The sequence below is a fragment of the Triticum aestivum genome, chromosome 4A, assembly GCF_018294505.1.
Source record: "Triticum aestivum cultivar Chinese Spring chromosome 4A, IWGSC CS RefSeq v2.1, whole genome shotgun sequence".
NCBI lineage: Eukaryota > Viridiplantae > Streptophyta > Magnoliopsida > Poales > Poaceae > Triticum > Triticum aestivum.
In genome coordinates, this window is record NC_057803.1 from 207,197,059 (window position 1) to 207,218,873 (window position 21,815).

Here is a 21,815-nt window from a genome sequence, read left to right on the forward strand (position 1 = left end):
GGAGTGCCCTAGCATGACTCAATCTTGCTCTACTTTTGCTATAAAATGTTCCTGGAAGATTGTTTACGTGTTAATCAATTTTGCCAAGGTTGTTGTAGTTGATCCATGCATGCTATGAGATGGTTCTTGCCATGGTTAGCTTCTTGAACATGTATTATAGATGGTAGTATGCTTAGCTTGTCATGCATTGCCTTGTGTTGAGTGCATCGAGCTTGGAAACATGCCTTCATAATTTTGGTTATGCCATGTCCAGTTTTCCGCTAAGTCTGAATCTGTTAACGAAACTTGCTATATTTACATGGGTGCCATCATATTTTATGTGGCCTATTGGCTTATGGCCAGTAAGGGAATTTTGTTATATGCTTTGAGTGGACTCATGCCATGCCTTGTATTTCTATGTTCTGATCCTGTAGCATGTTGTTATCTTGCTCTAAACATTGCTTCCTAATGTTAATTCCTGGCATGTTATTTTCACCAAGTCTGTGAAGCTGATATCTTTTGCACTTTTGACATGCTTGTTTGAGCCTGCTATTGTGTAATTTAGCCGTAGCTCAGTGTTCATCTTTTGTCAAGAATCTTGAGTAGATCACTGCCATGTGCTTTGTTGCTATGTTGGAGTGTAGTAGCTTAGTTTCTTGTTGCATTCTATATGGCATTGTGCTGTTAATCGCAGAACTGTGTCATTCTTGTTTTGCTTGCCATTTGTAAACCGTGCATCCGATTTCGGTGATCTTTATATCGATTTCGACCGAAATCAACTCATCTCTCCAGTGCAACTCTTGGTTTACCAAGTTGAGGTCTGGTTCAATCTTTTCCTTCCGGAGCATGCTAATGCATTGCATATCACATCCCGCATATCATGCCATGTTTCGCATCATGTTGCTTGTGCATTGCACCGTGGTTGATTGTGGTTTCCTTTGATTGTGTTCTTGCTTTGGGTAGAGCCAGGAGAAGATTGCGTGATCGAGGAACCTGTTGAGTACGCTTACGAGGATCAAGCTTACGTCAACTCGGAGAACTTTGCAGGCAAGATGACCATACCCTCGATATCACTTCTATCTTTGCTTGCTAGTTGCTCGCTCTATTGCTATGCCGCGATACCTACCACTTGCTATATCATGCCTCCCATATTGCCATGTCAAGCCTCTAACCCACCTTGTCCTAGCAAACCATTGTTTGGCTATGTTACCGCTTTGCTCAACCCCTCTTATAGCGTTGCTAGTTACAGGTGAAGATTGGAGTTTGTTCCTTGTTGGAACATGTTTATTGTTGGGATATCATTATTATATCTTGTTTATTTTAATGCACATATAGTCTTGGTAAAGGGTGGAAGGCTCGGCCTTATGCCTGGTGTTTTGTTCCACTCTTGCCGTCCTAGTTTCCGTCATACCGGTGTTATGTTCCTTGATTTTGCGTTCCTTACGCGGTTGGGTTATAATGGGAACCCCTTGACAGTTCGCCTTGAATAAAACTCCTCCAGAAAGGCCTGACCTTGGTTTTACCATTTGCCACCTAAGCCTTTTTCCCTTGGGTTTCGCGGACTCAAGGGTCATCTTTATTTTAAACCCCCCGGGCCAGTGCTCCTCTGAGTGTTGGTCAAAACTAGAGCATCGTGCAGGGCCATCCCTTGGCAACTTGGGTTAAGTTGGCTCCTGTACGCTTAGCTTATCTGGTGTGCCCTGAGAACGAGCTATGTGCAGCTCCTATCGGGATTTGTCGGCACAGCGGGTGGTCTTGCTGGTCTTGTTTTACCATTGTCGAAATGTCTAGTACTTGGGATTCCGAGTCTGATCGGGTCATCCTGGGAGAAGTAATATCCTTCGTTGACCGTGAGAGCTTGTGATGGGCTAAGTTGGGACACCCCTGCAGGGTTTTGAACTTTCGAAAGACGTGACCGCGGTTATGGTTAGATGGGAATTTGTTAATATCCGGTTGTAGAAAACTTGACACTGAACTTAATTAAAATGAATCAACATCGTGTGTAGCCGTGATGGTCTCTTTTCGGCGGAGTCCAGGAAGAGAACACAGTCTCGTGTTATGCTTGAACGTAAGTAGTTCGGAATCACTTCTTGATCTGATAGTTTATCGACCGTGCTTTGCTTTTCTTCTCGCTCTCATTTGCATAAGTTAGCCACCATATATGCTAGTGCTTGCTGCAGCTCCACCTCACTAACTTTTCCTACCCATAAGCTTAAATAGTCTTGATCGCGAGGGTGTGAGATTGCTGAGTCCCCGTGACTCACAGATTACTTCCAAAACTAGATGCAGGTGCCGATGATGCCAGTACAGGGGATGCAACCGAACTCAAGTGGGAGTTCGACGAGGATTCAGGATGTTACTATGTTTCCTTTCCAGATGATCAGTAGTGGAGCCTAGTTGGGGCGATCGGGGATCTTTTGCATTTGGGGTTGTCTTTATTTTGGTTTCGTAGTTGGGCCTTGATTGTATTCTGGATGATGCAATGCTATATCTATGTATTGTGTGAAGTGGCGATTGTAAACCAACTCTTTATCCCTTTCTTATTTAGTACATGGGATGTGTAAATATTACCCCTCTTGCGACATGCCTACTATGCGGTTATGCCTCTAAGTCGTGTTCCGACACGTGGGAGATATAGCCGCATCGTGGGTGTTACAAGTTGGTATCAGAGCCTTCCCCGACTTAGGAGCCCCCTGCTTGATCGAATCGCTGGCGTTGTTGAGTCTAGAAAAATGTTTTGAGTCTTATAGGATTATATATATATATATATCAGAGAGTAGGATTCTTTTTACTCCTCAGTCCCTTCGTCGCTCTGGTGAGGCATCCTGACGTAGAGTTTTGACTCTTCTTTTCTCGAATTTCACTATTTTTTTAGGATCACGCGGGTATCTTGGAATCATTCTGATGGTTTTGTGACGAGAACATTGTTCTTGGTGCCTCCTAACATTTAGGGGTTGTGGCAGTGTCCTGGGGAGTTGAGCTCCGAGGTGTAGTCATCACAATTTTATCGTTGCAGTTCTGGAATACCTGAGTTCGCTGACATAAAAAATCTCCTTTATGTAGTTGTTGGTGAGATAACCTCGACGCCACCCAGTACTGGGGCGGGAGTTCGAGAGTATTGCCATAACTCGTATAACGGATGCTTTTCGAAGGTTGAGGTAAATGATTTCTGAAGGTTTCTTGGTTATGTGTTGAAGGATGGATACAGTTGGATGTAGGATTTGCTAGTTTTGGGTGAGATATTATGCTTCCCCTGTATCCCCAACACCTGATTGCACGACCAGAAAGTTTCGGGAGTTTCATAGGTGGGAATTCATGTAGCTCTAGTATTTCTTCTTGCATATATTTGGTTTATGATTGGGTAATCCTTACCAATTATTTGTTCATATCCATACCTTGTTGTTTTATTCATCTACCTCTATCTGAGTGGCTTCTCAATTTATGGATGTTTGATCATTTACTTTGGAATTCATTCGTTCATCATTGTTCGAATGTTAAGGCTACACGTTGCAATTTCGATCCATTGATTCAACTTGAATATATGTCTTTTAAGATGCTAACGGATGTCACCCTCTTCAGGATGGCTCCTCCAACGCGTCAGAATCCGGAACCTCCACCACCACCTCCACCTCCAGAGGCATGGCAAGCTATCATGGCCACTACCAATGCCAACACGCAGATGCTTATGCAACTCTTGCAAGAGCGCAACCAAGGAAATCAAGGCCGTGGCAACAATCAAGCTCAGTTTGCTACCCTCAACCAGTTCCTCGCAAACCAGCCGAAGTCCTTCAGTAACTGTGTCGAGGCCACAGACGCTGACGATTGGCTCGTGGATATCTGCAAACATTTTGAGTGTAGCAACGTCAGGCGTGAGGACTTTGTCAAGTTTTCTTTGTTCCAACTCAAAGACCAAGCTGTTGAGTGGTATCAACAATACAAAGATTCCAGAGGAGGTCGTTTGATTACCTGGGATGATTTCCATCGAGACTTCAAAGCTCATCACATTCCTCAAAGTGTTGTTGAGAGTAAGCGTGAGGAGGTCCGCAATCTGAAGCAAGGCAGCTTGTCTGTTTACCAATACAACATCCTGTTCTAGAGGCTCGCTCGTTTCGCTAAACAAGACGTCCCTAACGAGAAGAGCATGATTTATCAATTCAGAGGTGGCCTCAGAGAAGATATGCAACTAGCTCTTGTGCTTTTTGAGCCGACCAAGTATGATGATTTCTACAACATGGCACTAAAGCAAGAGGCCGCTCAGCTCAAGTGTGATGCATCTAAGAAGAGAGTCAGGGATGCAACTCCTTCTACTTCTTCAACTCAAGTGGCAGCTAAGCAGCAAAAGTTCTGGTTGCCTCCTCCTCCGTTCCGTCAGCCTTACCAGCAGAAGAGCAAATGTGGCAATGGATCTTCCCACCCACCCAACCCAGGCTTTCAGAACAAATCTTCGTCTCATGCTCCAAGGTCAAGTGCTCCGTATCACCGGCCGCACTCAGAGGTTACTTGCAACAAGTGTCAGCAGAAGGGTCAGTATGCAAACAAATGCTTCAACCAGAGGTGCCTTCCGCCTCCTCCTCCTGTGAGATCTGCTAGCAAAGCAGTGGTTAAGCATAATCCCAAGTTTGCAAAGGTCAACATGATGAATGCAACTCAGACGGAGGACTCTTCAGAAGTGATCATGGGTAACTTTCCAATTAACTCTACTCCTGCAAAAGTCCTTTTTGATACTAGTGCATCTCATTGTTTCATGTCAAGATCATTTGTTTCAAAGCATGACTTTGTTTCAGAAATGTTGGGTAAACCCATGGGAGTGGTTTCTCCAGCCAAGTCTATGAGGGCTACCACGATGATCCCGAATGTTTCTATCGAGATGGGTGATTATGAATTTCTGTCTTCTCCAATGGTCCTTGGTGATTCCGATATTGATCTAATTCTCGGCATGGACTGGCTTTCTAAGCACAAGGCTCAGCTTGATTGTGCTACCAGTCAGATTCAATTGACACACTCGTCTGAGGATGTGATTGTCTTTGCCGCTCGTGATGATACCATTCGACTGTTTCCTCTCAACGAGAAGGGCGAGTTGAATGGCATCTCTCAGATTCTAGTCGTTTGTGAATATCAAGATGTCTTTCTAGAAGACCTTCCAGGAATGCCTCCTCACCAGCCAGTTGAATTTGTCATCGATCTTGAGCCTGGCATGGAACCTGTTTGCAAACGTCCTTACAAGCTTGGACAAGAAGAGTTGAAGGAGATGAAGAAACAACTCGATATACAAGAGCATATGGGTCTGATCTGACCGAGTTCTTCTCCATGGGTTTGTGGTGTTCTTTTTGTCAAGAAGAAGGATGGCACAGACCGACTTTGTGTCGACTACCGCCCATTGAACAAGAAGACCATAAAGAACAAGTACCCACTTCCCAACATCAATGAGCTATTCGAACAACTCAAAGGTGCTCAAGTATTCTCCAAGATTGACCTCCGTATGGGCTATCATCAGATTCACATTCATGAACAAGATATCCCCAAGACAGCATTCAGAACCAGCTATGGTTCTTATGAATACACTGTCATGTCTTTTGGCCTTGTCAATGCTCCTCCAACGCTCTCTCGCATGATGAACTTCATCTTCAACCCTTACACAAATGACTTCGTCTTGGTGTATCTCGATGACATTTTGGTCTTTTCCAAGAACAAGGAGGATCATGCCAAGCACTTGAGATTGGTACTCGACAAACTCAGAGAACATCAGTTCTATGCGAAGTTTTCAAAGTGCGAGTTTTGGCTCGATGAGGTTCTCTACCTTGGCCATATCATCTCCTCCAAGGGCATAGCTGTTAACCTGAGAAGGTGTCTGCAATTGTAAATTGGGAAACGCCTCAGAATGTGAAGCAGCTCCGCAGTTTCCTTGGGCTTGCAAGCTATTGTCGAAGATTCGTTGAGAATTTCTCTAAGATTGCAAAGCCTCTTTCCAACCTCCTCCAGAAGCATGTGAAGTATATCTGGACGCCTGAATGTGACATCGCTTTCAACACCCTCAAAGAGAAGTTAGTCACAGCTCCAGTTCTGACTCTTCTTCATGAATCCAAACCATTCGAGGTTTTATGTGATGCTTCCCTGCAAGGTCTCGGTGCTGTGTTAATGCAAGAGAAGAAAGTTGTGGCCTATACCTCCCGCCCGTTGAAGCCCAACGAAAAGAAATACCCCACTCATGACCTCGAGTTGGTGGTAGTTGTCCATGCTCTTTTATCAGGGAGACATCTCTTGTTGGGAAGGAAAGTGGACATCTTCACTGATCATAAGAGCCTCAAGTACATCTTCACTCAGCCCAACCTCAACCTCAGGCAGACTTGTTGGGTGGAGATGATCCAAGAGTATAATCCGAGTATTGAATATACTCCATGCAAGGCCAATGTCATTGCTGATGCTTTGAGCAGGAAGGCTTACTGCAACTGTTTGATTCTCAAGTCCTTCCAACCGGATCTTTGTGAAGCTTTCCGCAAACTTAATCTCCAAGTTGTTCCCCAAGGATTTCTTGCCAACCTCCTAGTCTCTCCTACTTTGGAAGATCAAATTCGTGAGGCACAACTTCCTGATGCCATGGTGAAGAAGGTGAAGATTGGGGCTGCCAAGAGCCAACCCAAGTACAAGTGTTATCGCCTTGATGACAAAGATACTCTATTCTTCGAGGACCGAATTGTTGTTCCTTAGGGTGACCTTCATAAACTCATTATGAACGAGGCTCATAATTCACTCCTATCTATTCATCCTGGAAGTACAAAGATGTACCATGACCTCAAGCAGTCGTATTGGTGGACTCGAATGAAGCGAGAAATTGCTCAGTTCATGAATGAATGTGATGTCTGCAGAAGAGTGAAGGCAGAACACCAACGGCCAGCTGGTCTCTTCCAACCTCTTGCCATTCCAGAATGGAAGTTTGACCATATTGAGATGGACTTCATGACTGGATTTCCCAAGTCCAAGTGTGGAAATGATGCTATCTTTGTTGTCATCGACAAGCTCACAAAAGTGGCTCATTTTCTTCCCATCAAAGAATCTATCACAGCAGCTCAGTTGGCAGAGCTATATACCTCCAGGATTGTCACCTTGCATGGCATTCCGCAGTTGATATCTTCAGATCGTGGAAGCATCTTTACCTCTAAGTTCTGGGACTCCTTTCAGAAGGCCATGGGCACCAACATTCTCTTCAGCACAGCCTTCCATCCGCAAACTAGTGGACAAGTCGAGCGAGTTAATCAAATTCTTGAAGATATGCTCAGGGCTTGTGTCATTTATTTCGGTATGAAGTGGGAAGATTGTCTTCCATACGTCGAGTTCTCCTACAACAACAACTTCCAAGCGAGTTCGGGCAAGGCCCCATTCGAGATTCTCTATGGCAGAAAGTGTCGTACTCCTCTTAACTGGTCAGAGACTGGTGAATGCCAACTTCTTGGCAATGACTTGATCACAGAGGCTGAAGAAATGTGCAAAGTCATTCGTGAAAATCTCAAAACCGTGCAATCATGCCAGAAGAGTTACTATGATAGCAAGCATCGTGATTTGGCTTTCGAGATCGGAGACCATGTCTACCTCCGCGTCTCTCCAATGAAAGGTACTCGTCGCTTTGGTATCAAAGGGAAGCTTGCCCCTAGATACGTGGGTCCTTTCAAGATCATTGGCAAAAGAGGCGATCTCGCCTATCAACTTGAGCTTACGTCCAACTTTGCAAATGTGCACGACGTGTTTCACGTGTCTCAGCTTCGCAAGTGTTTCAAGACTCCTGACTGGACCATCAACTTTGAAGAGATTGATCTCCAAGAAGACCTGTCTTATCATGAGCATCCCATTTCTATTCTTGAAGAAACTAAGCGCAAGACTCGCAACAAGTCTATCAAATTTCTGAAAGTGAAGTGGTCACATCATTCCGACCGAGAAGCCACCTGGGAACGCGAGGACCACCTCGGTTCCGAATATCCGGAGTTCTTTCAGTCCTAGATCTCGGGACAAGATCCTTTCATAGTGGTGGACTGTTGTAACACCCCGGATGTAATTTACCATAATTGTACTCCAACTCTTGCCATTTTCGGCTCTAAGTTATGATATTCCCTCGTGGTTGGGTTTTGTCTTAGTTTTGCATTTTGTTCATGTCATGCATCTCATATCATGTCATCATGTGCATCGCATTTGCATATGTGTTCGTCTCATGTATCCGAGCCTTTCCCCGTTGTCCGTTTTGCAATCCGGCGCTCCTACATCCTCCGACGCCCCCTTTTGTCTCTTTTCATGAGTGGGTGTTAAACATTCTTAGAATGGACCAAGATTTGCCAAGCAGCCTTGGCACACCACTGGTAGACCGCCTGTCAAGTTTCGTGTCATTTGGAGTCCGTTTGATACTGCAACGGTTAACCAGGGAACCGTAAAGGCCTCGTGTGTGTTGCAGCCCAACACCCCTCGAAAGTGGCCCAAAACCCATCCAAACCCCCTCCATCCTCTCTGCCGTTCGATCACGATCGTGTGGCTGAAAACCGCACTCCAATTGGACTCTCCTAGCTCCCTCTACCTATATATTTGCACCTCCCCCGAAAATTCGCGGTCAAAAACCCTACCCTAACCTCTCCCTCCGCGCCGGACATGTCCGAACAGCACCGGGCGCGTCCGCCGCCATGCCCCAGCCACTCCGGAGCTGCCATGCGGCGCGCCCGCCGGCCCCGTGCCGCCGGCCCGCCTGGCTCGTGACCGGCCCCCGAGGCCCGGTCGCCCCGCCGCCGCCTCTCCTCTCGGGCCGCACGGTCGCCGACCCCGCGGCCGAAGCTCCACGCCCGCTAGCCGCCAAGCTCCACCATCCCTCCTCGCCGGCGTCGCCCCACCTCCCCGAGCTCGCCGCGAGCCACGCCGCCTCCGCTCCCGAAGCTCCGCGCGCGCCACCGTAGACCGTCGCCCGGATCCGGCCCGTCCCCGCCCAGATCCGGCGGCCCCGACCCCATCTCCCTCCACTCCGGCCTCTCCCTCCACTCTGGCGAAGATCTGGCGAAATTCTGGCGCCACCTCGGTTCGCATGCAAAAGTCAACCCTAGATCTGGAGGTTGAAATTTTGCCTAAGTCCTTTTCTGTTATATTTTCTAGCCATGTTCTACATGTCATAACTCTTTCATCGTAGCTCCGTTTCGTGCGCATAATATATCGAAATGTTCATCTGGATGTGCTCTTCATTTTGTTCCATTTCACCATGCTTGTTTGATTCCATCTTGATGCCCAAATTGTTTATTCAATAGTGCTATAAAATGTTAGTTCCTTTTACTTAGCAGATCTTGAGCATTTGTCATTTTTGCCATGATTATTGTGTGCTGCTTATGGACTTGAGCTCTACATGTGTTTTGGGCTATGCCATGCCATCTTTACAGGGGTGTATGCAATGTATTTTTGTGATCAATATGGTGACTAGCACAAGCATGCAAAGTAGCTCTCGTGATGTTGCTGATTTCAGGGACTTAGATTTTCACCTAGTCATTTTCCCTGATATTATTTTTATGTCATGTATTCATGTTGCTACAGAGTGATCCATGCTTCTTTTGAGTATGTTCAGTAAGGATGATTTGGACATATGGTTGTGCTCTATCCATCCATGTCCCTATTTGCATTTATGGAGTGCCCTAGCATGACTCAATCTTGCTCTACTTTTGCTATAAAATGTTCCTAGCAGATTGTTTACGTGTTAATCAATTTTGCCAAGGTTGTTGTAGTTGATCCATGCATGCTATGAGATGGTTCTAGCCATGGTTAGCTTCTTGAACATGTATTCTTGATGGTAGTATGCTTAGCTCGTCATGCAATGCCTTGTGTTGAGTGCATCGAGCTTGGAAACATGCCTTCATAATTTTGGTCATGCCATGTCCAGTTTTCTGCTAAGTCTGAATCTGTTAACGAAACTTGCTATATTTACATGGGTGCCATCATATTTTATGTGCCCTTTTGGCTTATGGCCAGTAAGGGACTTTTTTTATATGCTTTGAGTGGACTCATGCCATGCCTTGTAATGCTATGTTCTGATCCTGTAGCATGTTGTTATCTTGCTCTAAACATTGCTTCCTGATGTTAATTCCTGGCATGTTGTTATTTTCACCAAGTCTGTGAAGCTGATATCTTTTGCACTTTTGACATGCTTGTTTGAGCCTGCTATTGTGTGATTTAGCCATAGCTCAGTGTTCATCTTTTGTCAAGAATCTTGAGTAGATCACTGCCATGTGCTTTGTTGCTATGTTGGAGTGCAGTAGCTTAGTTTCTTGTTGCATTCTATATGGCATTGTGCTGTTAATCGCAGAACTGTGTCATTCTTGTTTTGCTTGCCATTTGTAAACCGTGCATCCGATTTCGGTGATCTTTATATCGATTTCGACCGAAATCAACTCATCTCTCCAGTGCAACTCTTGGTTTACCAAGTTGAGGTCTGGTTCAATATTTTCCTTCCGGAGCATGCTAATGCATTGCATATCACATCCCGCATATCATGCCATGTTTCGCATCATGTTGCTTGCGCATTGCACCGTGGTTGATTGTGGTTTCCTTTGATTGTGTTCTTGCTTTGGGTAGAGCCAGGATAAGATTGCGTGATCGAGGAACCTGTTGAGTACGCTTACGAGGATCAAGCTTATGTCAACTCGGAGAACTTTGCAGGCAAGATGACCATACCCTCGATATCACTTCTATCTTTGCTTGCTAGTTGCTCGCTCTATTGCTATGCCGCGATACCTACCACTTGCTATATCATGCCTCCCATATTGCCATGTTAAGCCTCTAACCCACCTTGTCCTAGCAAACCATTGTTTGGCTATGTTACCGCTTTGCTCAACCCCTCTTATAGAGTTGCTAGTTACAGGTGAAGATTGGAGTTTGTTCCTTGTTGGAACATGTTTATTGTTGGGATATCATTATTATATCTTGTTTACTTTAATGCACATATAGTCTTGGTAAAGGGAGGAAGGCTCGGCCTTACGCCTGGTGTTTTGTTCCACTCTTGCCGTCCTAATTTCCGTCATACCGGTGTTATGTTCCTTGATTTTGCGTTCCTTACGCGGTTGGGTTATAATGGGAACCCCTTGACAGTTCGCCTTGAATAAAACTCCTCCAGAAAGGCCTGGCCTTGGTTTTACCATTTGCCACCTAAGCCTTTTTCCCTTGGGTTTCGCGGACTCAAGGGTCATCTTTATTTTAAACCCCCTGGGCCAGTGCTCCTCTGAGTGTTGTCAAAACTAGAGCACCGTGCAGGGCCGTCCCTTGGCAACTTGGGTTACGTTGGCTCCTGTACGCTTAGCTTATACGGTGTGCCCTGAGAACGAGATATGTGCAGCTCCTATCGGGATTTGTCGGCACAGCGGGTGGTCTTGCTGGTCTTGTTTTACCATTGTCGAAATGTCTAGTACCCGGGTTTCCGAGTCTGATCGGGTCGTCCTGGGAGAAGGAATATCCTTCGTTGACCGTGAGAGCTTGTGATGGGCTAAGTTGGGACACCCCTGCAGGGTTTTGAACTTTCGAAAGACGTGCCCGCGGTTATGGTTAGATGGGAATTTTTTAATATCTGGTTGTAGGAAACTTGACACTTAACTTAATTAAAATGAATCAACAACGTGTGTAGCCGTGATGGTCTCTTTTCGGTGGGGTCGGGGAAGAGAACACGGTCTCGTGTTATGCTTGAACGTAAGTAGTTCTAGGATCACTTTTGATCTGATAGTTTATTGATCGTGCTTTGCTTCTCTTCTCGCTCTCATTTGCATAAGTTAGCCACCATATAAGCTAGTGCTTGCTATAGCTCCACCTCCCTAACTTTTCCTACCCATAAGCTTAAATAGTCTTGATCGCGAGGGTGTGAGATTGCTGAGTCCCCGTGACTCACAGATTACTTCCAAAACCAAATGCAGGTGCCGATGATGCCAGTATAGGGGATGCGACCAAACTCAAGTGGGAGTTCGATGAGGATTCAGGACGTCACTATGTTTCCTTTCCAAACGATCAGTAGTGGAGCCCAGTTGGTGCGATCAGGGATCTTTTGCATTTGGGATTGTCTTTATTTTGGTTTCGTAGTCGGGCCTTGATTGTATTCTGGATGATGTAATGCTATATCTATGTATTGTGTGAAGTGGAGATTGTAAGCCAACTCTTTATCCCTTTCTTATTCAGTACATGGGATGTGTAAAGATTACCCCTCTTGCGACATGCCTACTATGCGGTTATGCCTCTAAGTCGTGCTCCGACACGTGGGAGATATAGCCGCATCGTGGGTGTTACAATCGGTCCCACCGAGTTTCATGATTCGGTCCCACCGAGTTGGGATACTTGTGTGTAACAGTTAGATTTTGTGTGGAGGCTATTTATTCCCCTCCACCCACTGTTCATTCATGGAGAGAGCCATCAAAACATGCGTACACTTCCAACATACATTTTCTGAGAGAGAACCACCTACAGTTGTGTTGAGGTCAAGATATTCCATTCCAACCACATAAATCTTGATCTCTAGCCTTCCCCAAGTTGCTTTCTACTCAAATCATCTTTCCACCAAATCCAAATACTGTGAGAGAGTTGAGTGTTGGGGAGACTATCATTTGAAACACAAGAGCAAGGAGTTCATCATCAACACACCATTTGTTACCTCTTGGAGAGTGGTGTCTCCTAGATTGGTTAGGTGTCACTTGGGAGCCTCCGTCAAGATTGTGGAGTTGAACCAAGGAGTTTGTAAGGGCAATGAGATAGCCTACTTCGTGAAGATCTACCTGAGTGAGGCCAGTCCTTCATGGGCGACGGCCATGGTGGGATAGACAAGGTTGCTTCTTTGTGGACCCTTCGTGGGTGGAGCCCTCCGTGGACGCGCGCAACCGTTACCCTTAGTGGGTTGAAGTCTCCATCAACATGGATGTACGATAGCACCACCTATCGGAACCATGCCAAAATCTCTGTGTCTCCAATTGTGTTTGCACACTCCAATCCCATCCCTTTATGTTCTTGCAACTTGCATGCTTTAATTTCCGCTGCTCATATGCTCTTGTCATGCTTGCTTGATATGTATTGTGAATGTTTAAACTTGTGCTAAAACTCTACTTAAACCTAAAGAAGTTAAAAACTGTAACTTTTCTTAGTTAAAGTCTATTCACCCCCCCTCTAGACACCTCTTCTCGATCCTTTCAATTGGTATCAGATCCAGGTTTCCACTGCTTTGGTTTAATCACCATTGGAGGAAGATGGATGAGTCTATGTTGGGGAGTCTTAGACGTAGAGTGCCTATTGTTGATGGAGAGTTCTTTCATGAGTGAAAAAAATGAGATGCTTGAGATTTTCAATGAATATCATTTGAACAAGTACATTACTAGCCCTTGTGCACCTCATGTTGATCCTTTGCATCCTACCCTTGATGAGTCTATTGACATGATCTGTAATCTTAGAACTGTCAATTTAATCACTAGAGGTTTTCCTAGAAACTTGCTTAATAGCTTGCCTGCTCTTGATTGTGCCTACACCATATGGAGATTCCTTGAGGAACGATTCCCAAACTATTCCTTAAAAAATCTAGATGAGATTCTCCATAAGTCTATTGCCTTGAGTAAGATGAGTTCCAATGACCCCAAATTTGGTGATTGCTTATTTGAGCTTACTAATCTTACGAGTGCCAAGTGAGATGTTGGAATCATTAGCAATATCAATTCTGAAGTCATTAGAATTCATAGAGATGAACATTGTTACGGTCATACTTCTAATGAATTACCCTCTCTAGGAGTTGATCAATCACAAGACGATATAGAACATGGATACTATGATGAGGATGATGATAGTGACTATGATCTTGATGATGCAATGAGACACTTTGGTCTTATGGCTAATCTTCGCGACTACATGGATGGAGGAAATGAATGGGTCCTTGATAGTGGATGTACTGATCATATGACCGGAGACAAAGATATGTTTCGTGAGCTTGCTGAAAACGACGGCCCTCGAAAGTATGTCACTTTTGGTGATAACTCAAAGGGTAAAGTGGTTGGCCTCGGTAAGGTGGCCATCTCACATGATAGCTCCATACAAAATGTCATGCTCGTTGAATCTCTTGGGTACAATTTACTTTCAGTATCTAGACTTGCTGATTTCGGTTTCAATGTCCTATTTACTGAAGTAGATTGCCAAGTGTTTCAAAGAGACAATCATAAAATGGTATTTACCAGTATACATAGAGGTGACCTTTACATTGTTGATTTCACTAAAAAGGCTCAACCTAGAACTTGCTTAATTGCTAAATCCTCTAAAGGCTGGCTGTGGCATAGAAGGCTAGGTCATGTGGGCATGCGAAATCTTGATAAGCTTATTAAAGGTGATCATATCCTTGCTGTAAAATATGTTAGATTTGACAAGGATAGACTTTGTAGTGCTTGTCAAGCAGGAAAACAAGTTGGAGGGAGCCACCCTGTGAAGAACATCATGACCACGAGAAGACCGCTCGAGCTACTTCACATGGATCTCTTTGGTCCCAATGCCTACATGAGTATCGGTGGTAACTCATTTGGTCTAGTCATAGTCGATGACTTTTCAAGATTTATGCGGGTGTCCTTCCTTGATGATAAATCGCAGGTCCAAAAGATCTTCAAAAACTTCGCTAGGAAGGCCCGAAATCAATTTGACGTGAAGATCAAGAAGGTTTGGAGAGACAATGGAACGGAGTTCAGGAACGCAAATGTGGATACCTTTCTTGATGAAGAGGGGATTTCACATGAGTTCTCGGCTATGTACATACCTCAACAAAATGGAGTTGTTGAGAGGAAGAACCGAACTCTTATTGAGATGGCAAGAACGATGCTTGATGAGTACAAGACTCCAAAACACTTTTGGGCGGAAGCGGTTGAGACAGCTTTTCATGCAACAAATCGCTTGTATCTTCACAAGCTACTCGGCAAGATGGCATACGAGCTCCTCACTGGTAACAAACCCCAAGTTGGATACTTTCGAGTATTCGGCTCAAAGTGCTACATTCTTGATAAGCATCGTCGTTCTAAATTTGCTCCTAAATCTCATGAAGGTTTCCTACTTGGTTATGGCTCAAACTCTCACACCTACCATGTCTACAACAATTTCACCCGAAAGGTTGAAGAGACGGTAGATGTGAAGTTTGATGAATCTAACGGCTCGCAAGTAGAGCAATTGCCAATTGATGTAGGAGACAAAGACCCTTCGAAAGCGATCCAAGACTTGTCTATTGGCAAGATTCGTCCAACGGAGGTGAAGGTGAGTACCTCGTTCGTCCAAGTGGAAGCTTCCACCTCACGACAAGGTGAACCAAGAGTTGATACGGAAGCATCCACAAGTGGGACACACCAAGATGAAGAAAACGAGGAAGTACAGCAAGATGAACATCAATAACCTCCTTCTCCACCACGACAAGAGAGCGACAACGTCAACAATGAAGAAGGCCAAGAAGAAGAACAAGATGATGAGGATGTTCCACCTCGAGCCAAGCAAAAGCTCCCACGAGTTCGAGCAAGAGTCGCTAAAGACCATCCCGTCGAGCAAATCTACAATGATATCCAAACCGGGAGAATCACTCGCTCTAAAACTCGTTTGGCTAATTTTTGTGAACATTACTCATTCATCTCTAGCATTGAACCTATGAAGGTTGAAGAAGCATTGGAAGATCCGGATTGGATAAACGCCATGCATGAAGAGCTACACAACTTTGAGAGAAACCAAGTGTGGACATTGGTCGAGAAGCCTGACAACAACCACAACATCATCGGTACCAAATGGGTGTTTCACAACAAGCAAGACGAAGATGGTCAAGTCGTCCGCAACAAAGCTCGTCTCGTTGCCCAAGGCTATACTCAAGTTGAAGGTATGGACTACGGTGAGACATATGCCCCCGTTGCTAGACTTGAGTCCATCCGCATCTTGCTTGCCTATGCTAATCACCATGATATCACTTTATACCAAATGGACATTAAAAATGCTTTTCTAAATGGTGAAATCGAGGATGAAGTTTATGTTAAACAACTTCCCAGCTTCATCAATCCTAAGAAACCCGATCATGTTTACAAACTTCACAAAGCCCTTTATGGTCTTAAACAAGCTCCTAGAGCATGGTATAAATGCTTGACCAAGTTCCTTATTGAAAAAGGCTTTGAAATTGGAAAAATAGATTCTACTCTTTTTACTAAAAGGGTTAATGGAGAATTATTTGTGTGCCAAATTTATGTTGATGATACCATATTTGGATCGACTAACCCTCATTTTAGTGAAAAGTTTGGGAAGCTAATGTCGGAGAAGTTTGAGATGTCTATGATGAGTGAACTCAAATTCTTTCTTGGTTTGTAAATCAAGCAAACTAAGGAAGGTACCTTTGTCTCTCAAACAAAGTACACCAAGGACTTATTCAAGAAGTTCAACATGCAAGAATGCAAAGGTATGACAACACCCATGCCTACTAGTGGACATCTTGACTTGACTAAGGACGGTGAACCGGTTGATCAAAAAGTTTACCGCTCTATGATCGGTTCAATGTTATATCTATGTGCCTCTCGTCCCGATATTATGCTAAGTGTGTGCATGTGTGCACGATATCAAGCGGTCCCCAAAGAATGTCATCTTAAGGCTGTGAAAAGGATAGTGAGATACCTAATACACGCACCAAACTTTGGCATTTGGTATACTAAGAGGTTTCCTTTTGATCTTGTTGGCTATTCCGACTCGGACTATGCCGGAGACAAGGTCGATAGAAAGTCCACTTAGGGTACTTGTCAATTTCTTGGTAGATATCTTGTGTCTTGGTCTTCCAAGAAACAAAACTTGGTATCCTTATCCACCGCTGAAGAGGAATACATTGTCGCTGGTTCATGTTGTGCTCAATTACTTTGGATGACCCAAACTCTCAAGGCCTATGGGATATATGTGAAACATGTTCCATTGCTTTGTGACAATGAAAGTGCTATCAAGATTGCTCACAATCCCATGCAACATTCTCGAACTAAGCATATTGAAGTTCTTCATCATTTCATTCGAGATCACGTTGCCAAAGGGGACATTGATCTTAGGCATGTTCGTACCGATAAGCAGTTGGCAGATATATTCACCAAACCGCTTGATGAGAAAGTCTTTTGCCGTTTGAGAGGAGAATTGAACATCATCGATGCTTCAAACTTGGAGTAGAAACTCCATTTGGATACATGCAAAGCATGAGCCTTTGACTAATCCTTGATATCTCTTTCATGATGCTATTTATATGTCTTGGATATACTTGCACCCTTGCATGCTATCTAACCCCTGTAGATACTTGGATGAATCTAAATCCATGAGATTGCAACTCACTCATATCTTGAGCAATTTCTACATCACCAAGTCTCTACACAATGGTGGTTGAAGTCAAGGAAGCACGAAACCCTTCAAACATATCCTTTGACAAATTCTACATTAAGTTCTATAATTGTCATCTTGGATATACAAGTGCTTGTTGGAAATATGCCCTACAGACAATAATAAAATGGTTATTATTATATTTCCTTGTTCATGATAATTGTCTATTGTTCATGCTATAATTGTATTAACCGGGAATCGTAATACATGTGTGAATACATAGACCACAACATGTCCCTAGTAAGCCTCTAGTTGACTAGCTCGTTGCTCAATAGATGGTTATGGTTTCCTGACCATGGACATTGGATGTCATTGATAACGGGATCACATCATTAGAAGAATGATGTGATGGACAAGACCCAATCTTAAGCATAGCACAAGATCGTGAAGTTCGTTTGCTAAAGCTTTTCTAATGTCAAGTATCATTTCCTTAGACCATGAGATTGTGCAACTCCCGGATACTGTAGGAATGCTTTGGGTGTACCAAACGTCACAACGTAACTGGGTGGCTATAAACGTGCACTACAGGTATCTCCGAAAGTGTCTATTGGGTTGGCATGAATCAAGACTGGGATTTGTCACTTCGTATGATGGAGAGGTATCTCTGGGCCCACTCGGTAATGCATCATCATAATGAGCACAATGTGACTAAGGAGTTGGTCACGGGATAATGTGTTACGGAACGAGTAAAGAGACTTGCCGGTAACGAGATTGAGCGAGGTATGGGGATACCGACAATCGAATCTCGGGCAAGTAACATACCGATAGACAAAGGGAATTGTATACGGGATTGATTGAATCCCCGACATCGTGGTTCATCTGATGAGATCATCATGGAAAATGTGGGAGCCAATTTGGGTATCCAGATCCCGCTATTGGTTATGGGCTGGAGAGATGTCTCGGTCATGTCTGCATGGTTCCCAAACCAGTAGGGTCTACACACTTAAGGTTCGGTGACGCTAGACTTGTTATGGGAAATAGTAGGTGGTTACCGAAGGTTGTTCGGAGTCTTGGATGAGATCTCGGACATGATGAGGAGTTCTGGAATGGTCCGAAGGTGAAGATTGATATATTGGACGAAGGGTATTGGAGTCCAGAATTGTTCTGGGGGTACCGGGTGACGACCAGCGTGTCCAAAAGGGGTTTAGGAGGCCCCGGCAAGCGTTGGGGGCCTTATGGGCCAAGGAGAGGGGGCACATCAGCCCACTAAGGGGCTGAGCGCCCCTCCCACCCCATCTCACGTAACTTGGAGAGGTGGGGGCGCCTCCCCTAGGGCAGCCACCCCTCCCAGCTTGGGGGGCAAGTTTCCTAGGGGTGGGGACACCCAAACCCATCTAGGGTTTCCCCTATGGCCGCCGCCCCTCCCCTAGGGAACCCTAGGGCGCCTCCTCCACCCCTTCCCCATATATATAGTGAGTGAGAGAGAGGGCAGCCACCCTTCCCCTGGCGCAGCCCCTCCCCCTGTCCTACACCTCCTCCTCCTCCATAGCGCTTGGCGAAGCCCTGCCGGAGAACCATGAGCTCCCTCACCACCACGCTGTCGTGCTGTCGGAGTTCTCCCTCAACTTCTCCTCTCCCCTTGCTGGATCAAGAAGGAGGAGACGTCCCCGGGCTGTACGTGTGTTGAACGCGGAGGCACCACTGTTCGGCGCTTAGATCGGAATCGACCGTGATCCGAATCGCTGCGTGTACGACTCCACCAACCGCGTTCTTGTAACGCTTCCGCTTAGCGATCCTCAAGGGTATGAAGATGCACTCCCTCTATCTCATTTCTAGTATCTCCTAGATCGATCTTGGTGACACGTAGGATTTTTTTTGAATTATTGCTACATTCCCCAACAGTGCTCTTCCTTGCAAAGCTAACCCATGTAGGAAGATGAACTCAAATTCCAAGTGGTGCTCCCAACTCTTGATGAGCTACATCAACCTTGAGCAACCCACACAAGTTCAACTACATCATCAAGATCAACACCACCACCCAAGGTATATTATTCCATCTTAGAGAAAGCTTTACTCCAAGACATGGATCAAAGCAACTCAACAAGATGTGAATACATTAAGATGCTTAAACGAAAAATGGTAACCCCATTTTGAGCTTCAAAGATGAGTATGACCTATGATCAAGTGTCCTCACTTGACTCCTAAGTCAATATACTCTAACATAGGTGACTTTATCGCCGACCAATTCTAGATGAAGTTCTCTTGTGTTTCTCTGTGCCCTTGCATTTGTCTCGTGCATATTTATTTCCCCTTTCAAATAAACTAGATTTCCTTTTTGTTTATTTGTGTTCTGCATTCCCTGCATCGAATTCATTGCAAATCTTTCAGCTAATTCCTTGCAAATCCTTGTGAGATCTAAATTGCCTAGTGAGCTGAGGTGAAAAATGTTTTCTCTGTGATGGACTCGGTCACACCGATTTGTTTCCTTCGGTCCAACCGAATTCTTTAGGGGCCACCGAAGTACACAACTCGGTGCCACCGACTTCACTACAGGAAAGCCTGCTTGCCACTTGATTCCTGTATTCTTTTTGCTCCAGCTCCACTCAATGATTCTTGTTCTCTACCAGCATCACATTCGACTTGCTGCTTGGCTTTGTGACTCAAGGACCAAACCCATTTGTAATAACAATCCAGAAGAGTCCTTCTTGGAAATTGATGTCAAAGGGGGAGAGAGAGATCACATCAAAGCTTAAGAGAGAGATCACATCAAAGCTTAAGCTTAATCATTTCTATAGGGGGAGATCATACTCAGGGAGAGTGTAAGAAACCCCAGATGCTTGGTATTCCAGAGGAGAGAAGTCACATGTCTTTAAGAGGGGAAAGACATGCTCATATTTGATTATTTTCTTTAGCTCTATTTCTTTTCGTTGCTCTGATTTTCTGTTCCCTATCTTCTCCCAATATCCCATGCAAGATTCAGGGGGAGCAAGACATCTAAGGGAAGGAAATCCTTTAATTCATTGCACATCTTCACCCTTGGGGACATGTCTATATACAATAGAGTACTCAGTACTCACTCTCTACATGTCATCCCAGTCTTGGTACTCTTGTGGTTTCTTTTGTTTGCTCTGGCTAGTAGGTGTATCTGTGTTATCTAACCTTGTTTACTTAGGTTCATCCCTTCCTAAGCCAACTCAAGACCACAAGGTAAGTACATGCATCACAGTCATGTGTATGAGGATTTCTTACTGATGTACATATTGTTTGCAAGAAGGAATCATGAGCATGAAGGTACATTTCCCATATTCACATCATTTGCTCTGATGCATATAGCCAAGATACATGTAACACATTGCTTACTCTGTCATGTTTATGCATTCACATGCTCCTATATATTCCATATTTACATGATTGCATACATGTACGGGGAGCCTATGCATGTTACATGTCTTTCCAAGGTTTACTTGTTATTCTCTATATCTTTATCTAAAGCTTTGATGTATGTTGTCATCAATTACCAAAAAGAGGGAGATTGAAAGCACAAGTGCTCCCTGGGTGATTTTGGTAATTAATGCCAACATATCACTTGTTGGACTAATGCTCCTACCTAGTATGTTTAAGATAAGTTCAACAATGGAGTGGCATGGACTAGAGGATGTGGAACCCCTTCAAGATGCTGAGGACAAAGGATTGGCTCAAGCTCAAAGCTCATGACTCCACTCTTTCCATTTTAGTGATCCAAGATCACATTGAGTCCATAGGAAAGCCAATACTATTAAGAGGGGATGAGGTGTTGCCTAATGGCTTTCTCAAAGTGCTTAGTGATATGCTCCAAAGCCCTCAACCACTTTCTCATATCCACTTATGTTCCAAACCAAAAGTCAAACTCGGCCCCACCAAAACTTTCTATCCGGCGCCACCGAGTTCAGTTGACATAGCCACTGCCAGAAACCCTAATCAATTCGGTCTCACCGATGGGATCTCGGTCTCACCGAGGTGGGCTTGCAAACTCTCTGTTGCCTATTGCAATAATCTCGGTCCCACCGAGACATGCAATCGGTCCCACTGAGTTTGCTTGGCCAACTCTATGTTTTGCTTATTACCCAAATCGGTCCCACTAAGTTTGTGTAATTGGTCAAACTGAGTTGAGGATTTACCCTAACCCTAGCACATCGGTCCCATCGAGTTAATCATGTTGGTCCCACCGAAAACCCTAACAGTCACATTTTGAACTAAATCGGTCTGACCGACTTTCATGATTCGGTCCCACCGAGTTTCGAGATTTGTGTGTAACGGTTAGATTTTGTGTGGGGGCTATTTATACCCCTCCACCCACTCTTCATTCATGGAGAGAGCCATCAGAACATGCCTACACTTCCAACATACATTTTTTGAGAGAGAACCACCTACACTTGTGTTGAGGTCAAGATATTCCACTCCAACCACATAAATCTTGATCTCTAGCCTTCCCCAAGTTGCTTTCTACTCAAATCATCTTTCCACCAAATGCAAATCCTGTGAGAGAGTTGAGT